Source organism: Halichoerus grypus, chromosome 10, assembly GCF_964656455.1.
Source record: "Halichoerus grypus chromosome 10, mHalGry1.hap1.1, whole genome shotgun sequence".
In the NCBI taxonomy this organism is placed as follows: Eukaryota; Metazoa; Chordata; class Mammalia; order Carnivora; family Phocidae; genus Halichoerus; species Halichoerus grypus.
Genome location: NC_135721.1, coordinates 65,168,466 through 65,184,385, shown reverse-complemented (window position 1 = coordinate 65,184,385; position 15,920 = coordinate 65,168,466). Strand labels below are relative to the sequence as shown.

The 15,920-nt window shown below is 37.3% G+C and overlaps 1 protein-coding gene and 1 long non-coding RNA gene across 5 annotated transcripts in view; one reads left to right on the top strand and one right to left on the bottom strand.

Annotated features, from left to right (window-relative positions):
• LOC144379233 (uncharacterized) overlaps positions 1-15,920 on the bottom strand; it is a 122,416-nt gene that overhangs the window by 37,251 nt on the left and 69,245 nt on the right. The window lies entirely within an intron of this gene.
• ACYP2 (acylphosphatase 2) overlaps positions 1-15,920 on the top strand; it is a 160,047-nt gene that overhangs the window by 94,117 nt on the left and 50,010 nt on the right. The gene's annotated exons all lie outside the window — the stretch shown is intronic.

Below are 15,920 nucleotides of genomic sequence, written 5' to 3'. Positions count from 1 at the left end.
GGAGCCCGATACGGGACTCGATCCCAGGACCCTGGGATCACGACTCGAGCTGAAGGCAGACGCTTAACGACTGAGTCACCCAGGCACCCCTTCTTCTTTTCTTATAAGGGCACTAATCTCAGCAGTTGAACCCCACATTACCTCATCTAAACCTAATTATCTCCTGAGGGCCCCATCTCCAAATACTATCACATTGGAGTTAGGGCTTCAACATACAAATTTTGGGGGGTATACAGTTCAGTTTACAGCACATACCAAATAAGCTCCATTATTTTCCAGTGAAATAATAAATTTGTACGTTCAGGACTAGAGTATTTTTCATAGTGTGAAATTATTGTGACTGCACAGAAAAATTTATTAACTTTTTAAAGATACTCTGAATGCTTATAAGTACAGAGGCTAAATTGGGCAGCACTGGGGTATTGTTTTGTCTATTTCATTTGTTTATTGTGTAGCTGTTTAGGGACACACATGAATAGATCATTTTTTATGGGCAAAACTAACTCTGATTTCTAAATGTCTTCATCAATTTCTTCCCCTAAATAAACCATGAATCCACCTATAATGCCTAGACTTATACACGATGTGCTGCCATTATAGCTACTCAGAAAGAATCTACAGTGTAGGTCAAAGCTAGTTGTCTAGAGAGACTGGACTCTCCTAATAGTAAGGGTTTTTTTTTGTTTGTTTGCTTGTTTTTGTTGTCTGACTGCTGCCCACTATTTTGCCAGGTAGCCCGAGGTCAGCATGCCTTCCTGGTGTTCATGGACTGTGCTGACTTTGCAGGAATGTCTCAGGGGGATCCTGCCTTAAAGAAGAGACGCCACACCGTAGCATTTCACTGTCTGTAAAGACAGCAAGAGTGGCCTCTGTCTTGTTCTTTTAGGCAGCTTAAAACAAACTTAGCCAGCTCAAAAACAGAAATGGAATTGAGAAAGCCATCAACTCAGAGCCTCCTTGCACGGCCCTGCCGAGAATGAAGCTAATGATGTAAATAAGCACTTCCTAGAAAGGTTAAGAAGGAAAGCATCCACCACCCCACAGCTCCTCCCGTTCCTCGTCCTTGAAACAGGATTGTTAGCATCTGATAGGAACTAGAGGAGGAGGAGGGCTATGCCCTATGTCCGTGTTAGAAACACTGGTCTCAGTGTTTCTCACTAAGAAACACCAGGGGGTTGTCTAAGCCACCAAGGCTATAAGGGGCACAGCATTATTGTAGCTGCACTAAAATTTAATGTAATTCTTACTTTACCACTCATGGTGACCTAAGAAGGTGGTATGGCAGAAAGCTCTAAATAGAGGGGCTTGGTCACAGCTCACTGAAAGGCCAGATATGCTGTTTTCATGGTGGAATAGGGAAGAAGAAACTGGTAAATATTTTTAAATGTCATATGTTTACATATGAATTTATTCATTTCTGTATTTTTAGGATTCTTCTCTTGTGAGAAGTACTATAAAAAACAAGCCCTTAATATAAAGTGTTTATAACAAAAATTATACATATACTCAGCAATTTAAAATTAACAGTGTTCCTTAGAAGGAAGTGTGACTCCAGTGGTCTAGGGGCCAAGCATTCTGCCATTAGAGGTGGGAATTTCTTCTCAAAATGAAGTTAAAGGTGTGCTCTTGCCTTTGTGACCAAGTGGAGGGTTGAGAGGACTCTAGGGCTACTGTAATCCAGGTGGGTGGGGCTGAGACTGCCCACAGAGGTGGCTGGGGTGGGGCTAGGGAGTGTCACTGTGACATAAATTTGAGAGACTAAATTTTAGGTGAAGAATGAAGTCATAATCTCGTAACTAAGAAGAGACTGATGAATAAAGTCGGTAACAGTGTATTAATTTAGAGTAGAAAGCACACCTCATTCAGGAATCCCTCTGCATGTGTACTGAAACCTTTTCGGCAGGCAAAGAATGAAAAAAGAAAATTGTCTTTTCTATAAAGTAATACATCAAACTATGTGGCCCGGAGAACTCACTCTTCTTCTCTACTCTGGAGATGTTTCTTTATCTAATAACTTGGAAATGTCTGTAATCAGAGCTCCTGTACCATACCCAAAGACATCTATAACTTTCTCCTTCTCCAACTTTGAGTTTTCCTATCTTTATGGGTGGTCAGAACTTTGCCATTGCAGCATCTCCTGCCTCCTCATACCCATGGCAAGTTAAAATTCCCAGGACTCAGACTTGTATTACAAAGGGTGCAGTTGAGATGTGCAGCTCCCCTGCAGATGGAGTGAGGAGCACCATGATGTTGGGGACAGAAAATCTGGGGGCCGGACCTAGGGCTCCTGTTCCCTCATGGGCTGACCTTGAGTACGTTTTTCTGGCTTCAGCGGCTCAGGCTGCCAAATAAGGTCCCTTTCACCTTTGACATATAAATTAGGTCTAGCACTTGACTTTATTTTAGTAATTCTAGAAAGAAAATGCTTAGGCTGAGGGGATGAATCTGTGTTCTTGTTGAAGGTAAGAGGTTTTGGGTTTTTTTTTTTTTTTTGTCATTTTCTTGATAAAAATCTTGATTTTAAATCTGTTAGTCTTGATTTGTGTTCTTTTCTCTTCCTTTGGCTAGCTGGGGAGCAAGTGCCTTTGACATGGTCCCAAGAATGTATTCTTTTCATCCTTAGAGCAAGGAGTACCAAAATGGAGCACTCTTATCCCCTCCTCAAATGCCTGGTAATGGGAGGCCATGAAAAATATTTGTTAATTAAGTTAATTCAGTTATTATAAGTTGAATTGATTTCTAATTTAGGCATAGCATGGGAAACTATTTATAATATATGCCAGTTGACCATTATCCAAATTTCCATGGAAATAGCATTCTTATGGCACAGTATGTTCTTGGACTGTTTTGAAATATCCAGTTGCTTTGTGTGATATTGAACCTAAAAAAGAAATCCTTCTAACACAATGTTTTTCAAGCATGTACTCAGGTGCTCAGGAGGTAGACTTAATTTGAAAAAACTCACTGAAATGACTGTAGGTGCAGTAACCCTGGGCTTTCCCTCAAACCTCTTTAATTGAAACTTGTAATGTTATTGGGTTGTTCTATCCAAAGTCAAACTGGAAGAGACTGCAAAAAAGTTTTGTGGTTTTACTTTTTTCCTCCATGAGACCGAGATTTAACTTTTTGAGGAACCTCCATAATGTGGAGAAAGGGGAATCCTTTTACACTGTTGGTGGGAATGCAAGCTGGTATAGCCACTTTGGAAAACAGTACGGAGGTTCCTCAAAAAGTTAAAAATAAAGCTACCCTATGACCCAGCAATTACACTACTGGGTGTTTACCCCCAAAATACAGATGTAGTGAAAAGAAGGGGCACATGCACCCCAATGTTCAAAGCAGCAATGTCCACAACAGCCAAACTGTGGAAGGAGCCAAGATGCCCTTCAACAGACAAATGGATAAAGAAGATGTGGTCCATATATACAATGGAATATTACTCATCCATCAGAAAGGATTAATACCCACCATTTGCATCGACATGGATGGAACAGGAGGGGATTATGCTAAGTGAAATAAGTCAAGCAGAGAAAGACAATTATCATATGGTTTCACTTATATGTGGAGCATAAGGAATAACATGGAGGACATTTGGAGAAGGAAGGGAAAAATGAAGGGAGGTGGGCCCAGGGGGGGAGAAGAACCATGAGAGACTATGGACCCTGGGGAAACAAACTGAGGGTTTCAGAGAGAGGGATAGGGTGATGGGTTAACCCAGTGATGGGATTAAGGAGGTCACGTATTGCAATGAGCACTGGGTGTTATACACAAACAATAAATCATGGAACACTGCATCAAAAACTAATGATGTACTGTATGGTGACTAACATAACATAATTAAAAAAAAAAAAAGAGAGACCGAGATTTATATATGTCAGGAGACACAGAGATAATTATATTCTTCTCTTGAATGATCAAATAAAGTTCTTGTCCAAGAGATAAACCATATTTCAGTAGTACCAGATTTACTCCTCAAATGCATTGCTGTTAAGAGTACAAAAATATTTCAGATGAAATAATATATAGTTGTGTATTTCTAATAGGCCTAATAAAAGTGCAGAGGCCATGACTACATGGCATACTTGGTGAAAGTAACAGTGTTGCCATGTTTATAACATTTGTGTTCATCTGTGCAAACTCATGCACACCACTCCAGAAATGACTTTGATGGTGCGGTCACTGCAGTCTGCAGCAGTTAAAACACAGCATCAAACAAGATGGACATGACAGGCTTGTTAAATAGAATATCCTTCCAGAATTTAGTAATCCCAAAGTGACCTTGCCCATCACTGATGTCCTCTGAGACAGGTGCAGGCTTGTCTTACTCATTTTGCCCTGGTGACCTTGTGGTTATTGGTTTCCTCCATTAAAATGGAAAGTAGAATTATATTTGATGGAAGAAACATTTACTTGGCACCTTAGGTGAAATAAATACATAAACTGAAGTTAGCATCCTTCTTTGGCAAATCCCTGGATCAGTGATTTGCAACCTTTCAGTGTAATCCTTTCTCACCATTCTAGAAATTTGGTGATACAAAATTATGTATTCCCAGTTGGTCATTTCTCTTTTGACTTGCTTATGGATTTTTTTATCATGTAGATTTTTAAAGTCTTTCCCCCCAGTTTTACTGAGAAATAATTGACCTACATCACTGTAAGTTGAAGGCATGTAGTGTGATGGCTTGCATTATACACTGTGGGATGACTGCCACAGTAGGTTCAGCTAACTATCTTCTCATATAGATATGATGAAAGGAAAAGAATGAGGAAAAGAATAAAGGGGGAAAATTTTTCTCCTTGTCATGAGAACTTTCAGGATTTACCCTCTTAACAACTTTCTTATACATCACAAAGCGGTGTTAGCTGTAGTCATCATGCTGTATATTACATCCCTGGTACTTTATTTATCTTAAAACTGGAAATTTGTACCTTCCTACCAGTTTCCTCCAATCAACCTCCCTCTCCCGCCCCATCTCTAGTAACCACAAGTCTCATCTCTTTTTATATGGGTTTGGTTTTTTGTTTTTGTTTTTAGATTTCACATTAAAGTGAAAGCATACAGGTTTTGGCTTTCTCTTACCCACTTAGCATAAGGCCTTCAAGGTCCATCCATATTATCACAAATGGCAGGATGTCTTTGTGGGGTTTTTTTTTATGGCTTAATAATGTTCCATTGTATGTATATAGCACAACTTCTTTATCCATTCATCCATCAGTGGTCACTTGGGTTCTTTCCATGTCGTAGCTATTGTAAGTAATACTGATAGGAACATGGGGGTGCAGATATATTTTCAAGTTAGTGTTTTTGTTACCTGTGAATACATTCATCAAAGTGGAATTGCTGGATCATATGGTACTTGTATTTTAGAGCATCTTCCATACTCTTTTCCATCGTGACTGTACCAATCTACAATCCCACCAACAGTGCACAAGGATGGTCTTTGTTCCAGATCCACACCAGCATTTGTGTTATCTCTTGTCTTCTTCATGATGACCATTCTAACAGGCGTGAGGTGATACCTCATCATGGTTTTAATTTGCATTTCCCTAATGACTAGTGATGTTAAGCATCATTTCATGTACCTGTTTATCTTCTTTGGATTTGGAGAAATGTCTATTTAGGTCCTTTACTCATTTCTTAATTGGGTTATGTGTTTTTTACTCTTGAGTCGTATGATTTCCTTATATGTTTTGGGTATTAACCCCTTTTCACATACACGGTTTGCAAATATTTTTTCTCATTCCATAGGATGTCTTTTCATTTTGTTGATGGTTTCTTCTGCTGTGTGGAAGCTTTTTAGTTTGATGTAGTTCCACTTTTATTTTGTTGCTTGTGCTTTAGGTATTGTATCTAAAAAATCATCAAGACCTATGATAAGGAGCTTTGTCTCTCTTTTCTTCTATGAGTTTTATGGTTTCAGGTCTTACACTTAAGTCTTTAATCCATTTTGAGTTAATTTTTTGGTGTAAGATATGGGTCCAATTTCATTCTTTAACAGGTGAATATCCAATGATCCTAGCACCATTTATTGAAGCGACTGTCTTCTCCATTGAGTATTTTTGGCTCCTTTGTCAAATATTATTTGAGTGACTATGCTTGGGTTTCTTTCTGGGCTCTTGATTCTGTTCCATTTGCTCTATTTGTCTGTTTTTATACTGTTTTAGTGACTATAACTTTATAGTATAGCTTGAAATCAGGAGTGTGATGCCTCCTGCTTTGTTTTTCTTTCTCAGAATTTCTTTGGCTATTTGGGGGATGGTCTTTTGTGGTTCCATACAAATTTTAGTTTTGTTTTTTTTTAACTTCTGTAAAAACTACCATTGGACTCATTATAGAGATTGCACTAAGTCTATAGATTGCTTTTGGTAGCATTGATATTTTAACGATATTCTTCCAACCCATGAACAGGTGATACCTTTCCATTTATTCATGTTTTATTTGATTTTTTTCATCAGTATCTTAAGAGTTTTCAGCATTGAAATCCTTCACCTCCTTAGTTAAATTCATTCCTAAGTATTTATTGTTTTTGATGCTATTGTAAATGGATTTATTTTTTTTCAGAAATTTTGTTGTTAGTATATAGAAATGCTAGTGGTTTTTGTTTGTTTACTTTGTATCCTGCAACTTTACTGAATTCATTTATTAGATCTAACAGATATTTGGTTCAGTCTTTAGGATTTACTAAAATAAAATTGTGCCGTCTACAAATAGAGACATTTTTACTTCTTCTTTCCCAATTCTGATACCTTTTATTTCTTTTTCTTCTCTTCTTCTCTCCCCGCCCCCCTCCCCCCCGATGCTCTAGCTAGGACTTCTAGTGCTCTGTTGAATAGGAGTAGTGAGAGTCCATACCTTTGTCTTGTTTCCGAACTTAGAGTAGAAGCTTTCATCCTTTTCACCATTGAATATGATGTTAGCTGAGGGCTTGTCATATATGGCCTTTATTATGTTGAAATATGTTCCTTCTGTGCCTAATTGGTTAAGAGTTTTTGTCATGAATGCATGTTGACCATGTAGACATTGGGTGATAGACACTGGGGAGGGTATGTGCTATGGTGAGCGCTGTGAATTGTGTAAGACTGTTGAATCACAGACCTGTACCTCTGAAACAAATAATACATCATATGTTAAAAAAAAAGAAGAAGAAGATAGCAGGAGGGGAAGAATGAAGGGGGGGAAATCGGAGGGGGAGATGAACCATGAGAGACGATGAACTCTGAAAAACAAACTGAGGGTTCTAGAAGGGAGGGGGGTGGGAGGATGGGTTAGCCTGGTGATGGGTATTAAAGAGGGCACATTCTGCATGGAGCACTGGGTGTTATACACAAACAATGAATCATGGAACACTACATCAAAAACTAATGATGTGATGTATGGTGATTAACATAACAATAAAAAAATTTAAAAAATGAATTTAATAAAGCAGAAATAAATGGGTATCTTCTTAACTTGATAAAATATACCTTGGCCCCAAAGTGACCACTGTGCTTCCTGGGCAACAGTAGAGGTATTCTCACTCAAGTAAGGAACAAAGAAGGACATTCACATTCACTTGTCACCACTATTACTTAACAGTACTTGATGTTAGACAATACAATTAATAAGAGAAAATAAGTAGAGGTACAGAAATGTAGAGAAGGAAATAAAAATATCACCATTTGTTATTGTGGGAAACCTGAGATTAAGAATTCCTCATATCAGTGAGGTCATATGATACATGTCTTTCTCTGATTGACTTATTTCGCTCAGCATAATACCCTCCAGTTCCATCCACATCGTTGCAAATGGCAAGATCTCATTCCTTTTGATGGCTGCATAATATTCCATTGTATATATATACCACTTCTTCTTTATCCATTCATCTGTCGATGGACATCTTGGCTCTTTCCACAGTTTGGCTATTGTGGACATTGCTGCTATAAACATCAGGGTGCACATACCCCTTCGGATCCCTACATTTGTATCTTTGGGGTAAATACCCAGTAGTGCAATTGCTGGGTCATAGAGTAGCTCTATTTTCACCTTGAGGAACCTCCATACTGTTTTCCAGAGTGGCTGCACCAGCTTGCATTCCCACCAACAGTATAGGAGGGTTCCCCTGTCTCCGCATCCCTGCCAACATCTGTCATTTCCTGACTTGTTAATTTTAGCCATTCTGACTGGTGTGAGGTGGTATCTCATTGAGGTTTTGATTTGGATTTCTCTGGTGCCGTGTGATGTTGAGCACTTTTTCATGTGTCTGTTGGCCATTTGGATGTCTTCTTTGCAGAAATGTCTGTTCATGTCTTCTGCCCATTTCTTGATTGGATCATTTGTTCTTTGGGTGTTGAGTTTGATAAGTTCTTTATAGATTTTGGATACTAGCCCTTTATCTGGTATGTCATTTGCAAATATCTTCTCCCATTCTGTCGGTTGTCTTTTGGTTTTGTTGACTGTTTCCTTTGCTGTGCAAAAGCTTTTTATCTTGATGAAGTGCCAATAGTTCATTTTTGCCCTTGCTTCCCTTGCCTTTGGTGATGTTTCTAGGAAGAAGTTGCTGCGGCTCAGGTCGAAGAGGTTGCTGCCTGTGTTCTCCTTTAGGATTTTGATGGACTCCTGTCTCACATTTAGGTCTTTCAACCATTTTGAGTCTATTTTTGTGTGTGGTATAATATTCAACCATATTTCTAAGTAATAGTGAAGCCCCAGGGATGTGTATCTGCAGCCTACCTAGCATGATAGGATCAAAGCTCTAAAAGGAAACTTAAAGACTTTCTAGTCCACCTCCCTCTCATCATGAGTAATAAATTCCAACCATAGGGAGATTACACTCCCCTTGCCAGACGTCCCAAAATTAGATTGAAAAACAAGCTGGAACTAAAAATCACAGTCTCTTCGGTCTCACACCAGTGTTCTTTTGGGTATATACAACTAACATTGAAAATTTCTCTTATACTATTTTTCTCTTCCATTGTGCTTTGTCCTTGAGATTTTTCCATTTTACCCTTCTCTTTGCATCACATTTCTGGGACCTCACATGTGTTGCTTGGCGTGTGTTCTTTCCCCAGCCTGCCATTGCTGAGGAGCCAAGTTTATCAAAGATTTCTAGACAGTGACATAATCCCTTCCCCACCCGAAAAGACCTCTGTTATTTGGTCTTCCTGGACAAAGTGCATTGTCTTCCAAATCCTGCTGTTTACTTAGGGACAGAAAGCTTGTTGGAGCCACCTGAATATCTGAAAATATGATACAGCTGTGACAGTGCCGTTAGCAAAGTGACTTGAACCAACAGTAGATGTGCCGTAAATGCCATTATATCTTAAAGTCATTTGTGGGTGGTATTCAGATTTCAGAAGACATTAGGTCATAATATGGTTGATAATCATTAAAGGAAAAACAAACGATAATGTATTATTAGTACTGTTTTTCTGATTTTACACTTATCCTTTGTTGTTGGAATTTTCATTAATCATCAAAATTAGTAAATGTTTTATATGCTAAAAAATTTTGTACACAAATGGGAAAAATCTAAACCATTGGCAGATTATCTTGATTAATAATTTTCTACTATAAAACAAAAGATAAGATTTCTATCCATATACAGTTATGAGACTCTGGAGTCAGACTTGGGTTTGAATCCTGGCTTTACTACTACCTTGGTGAGTGACCAAACACAAGTATCTCAACTGAGCCCCATTTTCCTCATTTGCAAAATGGGAACAGGAATACCTTGTAGGGTTGTATGAGAATTAAGAGAATAAAGCACATAAAATGCTTAGCACAGTGGTACCATGATGTAGGGACTTAATAAATGAGAGCTATTATTAGTATAGTCTATTGTTAAGGACTGTAATAAGTTCTGTTTTCTTTTTAACTTAGATGAATTTAGAGATTAAGGAGCAAATATCACAGTTTTGATACCATTTGGACTTGTAATTTCAAAACAGCTCATTTATCCACATACACTCCTTTCTTTGTTTCTTTCTTTCTTTTTTTTTTAATGGTGGTTTATTAAAGCACGGGGACAGGACTCATGGGCAGGAGCTGCTGCCCCTCAAATCAACTTATTCTAATAACAGAAACCTGCAAAATATATTGCCTTATTTTACCAAAATCATCATCATTGAAAATAATTACAAGTAGATCATATTACCATGAATCAAGCTTTGGATTTACATAAAGTTCATAAACATCGTCTAACCAAAGTCATTAGTACAGTGATTCAGTTCTACCCTCGTATTTTCTCTCATCCTCTCTGAGACTTGGAATTAAGGTGTATGTAACGATTTGACTGAAGTCTCTGCTCTGGCTCTTCTTTCTTAGGAGTTATTTGGGTAGCTATGCCAGTTAAAACTTACCTAAAGCCTCAAGCCTAAAAAATAAGTCATTAACTTTTTTATGAGGTTTTCATTAGCCAATTATTATTTATTGACCATCTGATAAGTAGGATAAAAAAGTACAAAGGACTAATATGATTCACTCTACACATTTAGAACTATAAATGACTTGGGCATCTTTTTTTTGACACATTCATTAATTTTGGAGTGTCTATTTTGTGCTAGACATAAAATATGTATCCCTACAGATACAGAGATGAAAAGATAAATCTCTACTCTGAAGAAGCTTATAGTCTAGTATGGTGTCTACAAAGGAACTTGAAAGCCACTTCTTATAATAATATAAGCCTTCCCTGACACTCCTTAACTTCAGCTTGGGGAAACACCGTTCTCATGTGGTCCCATGGCATTCTGTGCTTGTTCTTATTTTAGCATTTCTCACACCGTATATTGTCTCCTGTGCTAGACTCTAGGCTACTTGAGGACGGCACAGTGTCTTATCCATTACAGAAGAAAAAGATAACTAAAACATGATCTTGGCCCTTAAATAACTTAAAATTGAGTAACGAAGACCTATATAACCAAGTAACATATATAAAGAACTACAGTATAAGTTTGTATGAAATAAGTGCCTACAAAGTGTATGCTGCAGGAGGTAGGGGGTTTGGGATGTTTTTTTTTTTTTTTTTTTAGAAGAGATGGCATTTGAATTGAATTTTGATAGGATTTCCATAGGTAAGGAGGGAGGGAAGAAAATCTAAGATGAGGGAAAGGCACAGAAGCAGGACAGTGCATGAGCCGTATGCGTGGGATCCAGCAAGATTATTGGGTGGGGGCTTCATTGTAACTGACCTTAAGTGCAGTAGCAAGGTGTTGGGACTATGTTCTGCAGGCAGTGGTGTGCTGACAAGGATTTCTGGGCAAAAAGGACTTGATCACTTTGTCAATAGGGTGAATGTTGGGAAAAGAAAGATTTAGGAGAGGCAGTCTAGAGATTTCCAGTAATGTAGCAAGAGATGTTGTAGTGAAACCCAGATCAGAGGGAATAGAGCAATTTTGAAAACATTGTACAAATGGACATATCAGACCCTGATCTAGAGTAAGGGTTGAAGATTGCAATTTCACAGTCCTTTTTTCAAAGGTGATGACAGAAGCTATGACAGTGGCTAAGGTTACCCAGGAAAAGTATAGAGAATGCAAGCCAGGCAAAGGCACAGAACTTTCTGGAAAATTTATTTTTAAGGGGTAGGTAAATCTACAGATTTAGAAGATGAATAGAACTATCTTTGGAATTAAGGGATTTGCCTACAATTTAGGGCAGAGCCCCCTAGAACCAAGGTGCTCCCACCTCTAACTCAGTGCACTATTAGTTTAATGCTCTGGACCCTTGTTTAATGCGAGATTCAAAAATCCCAGCTATCACCTTTCTCATCCCTATCCATCATGGTAAGACAGACTAAACTTGAATTTTGGACACCTTTACATGAATCAAAGTGTCCTATATGCCCTATGTTTCTAGCTACTAGTAGCAAAGAGAAAATTTTGCCATTGGAAAACACAGGGCAAGCCATCCAAATGGATGCCATTTAAAATTATAATGTGTGATATGAATTGATAGTAGGCATTGTGAAAAGCCTAATTTCTACCTTATGCTTCAAAGGCAATAAGTTAATCTTGTTTATTATTAAAAGTTTTTGTATCCCTTATGTAAAAAAGAAATCTGCTACATTTTCAACACTGAACTATTTTTATTATCCACAATACCTTGTTATATACAGAAATGGAAAAATTTTGCTCAAATAAGCCAAACCAAATTTTTTCTTTACATTTTTAACAGAAGATTTTGTTATTAATGACAGTCTTCTATGGAATGTGCCAAAGGTGTGGCTTAAAACTGTTTTTAACTCTTAATTATCAATTGAAATACTTATACCTCAAAGAGGGAGCCCTGAAAAGAAAGGCTATGAAACTTTGATAAAGACCATCCTAATGAGCAAGTACATAATGGGGCCCATCCTGAGAATAGCATCATCTATTGCTGAACAACAGAACTAAATTATACACGGGTTTTATTTATTTGGCTGGCAGAGCTGAACTTTGAAATGAACTATCACCTCATAAAAAAAAAAGAGGACCCAAATAAACAAAAACAAAGGCAAAAAAAAAAGAGGAGAAATAACACCAGAAATACAAACAACTGTAAGAGAATGTGTTAAAATGTCTATACTATCCAAAGAAACACACAGATTTAATGCAATCCCTCCCAAAATACCAACATTTTTCATAGAACTAGAACAAAGAATCCTAAAATTTGTATGGAATCACAGAAGACCCTGAATAGCCAAAGCGATCTTGAAAAAGAAAAACAAAACTGGAGGTATCACAATTCCAGATTTCAACTTACATTACAAAGTGGTAATAATTAAAACAGTATGGTACTGACATAAAAGTAGCCACATAGATCAATGGAACAGAATAAAAAACCCAGAAATAAACCCATAATTATATGGTCAATTAATCTTTGACAAAAGAGGAAAGAGAAAGAGTAAACAATTAGAAAAAGACAGTCTCTTCAACAAATGGTGTTGGGAAAATTGGACATATACATGCAAAATAATGAAACTAGACCACTTTTTTACACCATACACAAAAATAAACTCAAAATGGATTAAAGAACTAAATGTGACACTTGAAGCCATAAAAATCCTTGAAGAAAACATAGGCAGTAATATCTTTGACATCGACTATAGCAACATCTTTCTAGGTATATCCCCTAAGCAAGGGAAATAAAAGGAAAAATAAACTATTGAGACAACATTAAAATAAAAAGCTGCTGCAGAGTGAAGGAAAGAATCAATAAAATTAAAAGGCAACTTATGGAATGGGAGAAGATATTGGCAAATGACATATCCGATAAAGGGTTAATATCTAAAATATATAAAGAAATTATAAAACTCAACACACAAAAAATGAATAATCCAATTAAAAATGGGCAGAAGACATGATCAGACATTTCCCCAAAGAAGGCATCCAAATAGCCAACATACACATGAAAAGATGCTGAACATCACCCATCATCAGGGAAATACAAATCAAAACTACAATGTGATATCACCTCACACCTGTCAGAATGACTTAAAACAAAAAAACAAAAAAAACAAGGATTGATGAGGATGTGGAGAAAAAGGAATCCTCTTGCACAGTTGGTGGGAATGCAAACTAGTGTGGCCACTGTGGAAAAGAGTATGGAGGTTACTTAAAAGATTAAAACAGAAGTACTCTATGATCCAGTAATTGGACTGCTGGGTATTTACCCCCAAAATCCAAAAACACTAATTCAAAGGGATACATGCACCTGTATGTTTATTGCAGCATTATTTACAATAGCCAAATTATAGAAATGGCCCAAGTGTCCCTCAACTGATGAATGGATAAAGAAGATGGTGGTATGTATATACAATGGAATATTATTCACCCATAAAAAAGAATGAATCTTGCCATTTGCAGTGACATGGATGGAGTTACAGAGTATAATGCTAAGCAAAATAAGTCAGAGAAAGACAAATGCCATATGATGATTTCACTCATATGTGGAATTTAAGAAACAAAACAAACAGGCAAAGGAAAAAAAAGACAAACCAAGAAACAGACTCTTACCTATAGGGAACAAACTGATGGTTACCAGAGGGGAGGTGGATGAAATATGTGATAAGGATTAAAGAGTACACTTACCACGATGGAAAAAGAAATGAACTATCACAAGCCATGATTAATGAACTGTTTATAACTGAAAAACTCTGATAAAAGTCAGTTGACAAAACGAACAGGTTCAGTAAACATACTAAAAGTTGATGGCCCATACCTAGATAATTGAGTACTTTTATCCTTAGAAAATGGATTTTAGCCATTTGAATGTGACACAGAAAATGAACCCATCAGAATTCTTATATATGGAATCATTGCCTACCCAAAAAGATCTGAAACATACTTTTGAATTGGCCAGTCATTTTCTAGTGTAGAGGTTCCAGAAAAATGATCAGGTTTTGTTTTGTTGTTTTTAATTTTTTCTATTGTTTTATTTTCCTTAGTTTACTTTGGATTTCTATTTTTTTGCTTTTCTCAGGTGTATTTCATTAAAGGATAATATACATATAGCAATGTGTTTCACAGGTATACAACTCAGTGAAGTTTCACAAATTGAATACACCCAGGTATCCAGCACCCAGATTAAGACATAGGACATCTCCAGTCCTTTAGAATCCACCATCATAGTCCCTTCCAGTCAATAGGCACCCACCCTCCAAAACTGTTGGAAGATAATTATCATGGGTCTCTGATATTTCTGCACTTTTGGAAGCAGAAACACTAACTGCCTTTGTTCAGAGTATCTTTTCAAGGATATACGTGAATAGCCTTGGAAGACAGAAATGGTGTTTCCCTCCAGAGCAAAGGGCAGGTTTGCTTACAGCCTTGAAAAAGTAGAGATTGTGTCTCCTATGGAGCAAAGTACAGGTTTCCTTGCTGTTCAGTATAATAAAGATAATGTCTGCCTTCAAAGCAAAGGGCAGACATGCTTAATTCCCATTATAAAGGATTCACTTTCCTTCAGGCCAGGGTTCCTCTCCTCTAACGCAGCCCACTGTGTGTGCAGGTGTCACATGGCTTTCTTCATGCTGCAGATTAAGAATTAGGGCTCAAGAGACAGGTAGAAATACTGACACTGGCTGTTGAGCTGTAAGGTCCTTTGTCTCTGACTCAGCATCCGCTAACTAGGCAGGATAACATGCTAAGTTTGTAAGTAGGGGGTCAGATACCAGAATCTTCACTGTTCTTGGTAGTGATGACTGTTTGGACTTCTACCACCATAGATCAAGTTCACCTGTTCTTAAACTTCATATAGAAATGGAATTATATAGCACATACTCTTGAGTCTGGCTTCTTCTATCCAACATCATGTTTGTGAGATTCATTCATATTACTACATGTAGGCATAGTTCTTTATTTCTCACAGTATTCCATGGTGTGAATATTTAAAGCTTGTTTATTTTTTCAACCAGTGGTGAATATTGGGGCAGTTCCCAGTGTTAGCTAGTAGAATTGTGCTGTTAAAAACATTTCTATGCATGTCTTTGTGAATACATATATGCATTTCTGTTGGGAATATTCCCAGAGCTGGATCAGAGGGTGTGCATAGAGACTGCCAAACAGTTGTCTAAAGTATTCGTATCAGGCTACTCTTCTACCATTCTGGTTTCTCTGTGTACTTTCCACCCTTTTTATTTTCCATCTTTTTAGTTTAACTGTTTTTTCAGGCTGATATGCTTTGATTTTGCCATAATGTGTATAAATAAAGATAAATATGCCAATGGTACCCTTCCAATTTTACAGAGCAATCTCACAAGTCATTTTGCTATTTAGAAAAAGAGATACATCAATGACTAAGTTGTTACCAGGGTAAATTGTCAAGACAATCAGAGCCACAAATTTTTTGTTAGGGAATTTTTCCATGAAGACAACAATTTCTGAAGTCTTCAGCTTCTGATAAGACCAAGTTATTCAAATTGCATTTCTAAAGATAGTTTTAACAGAAACAAGGTGAAAAC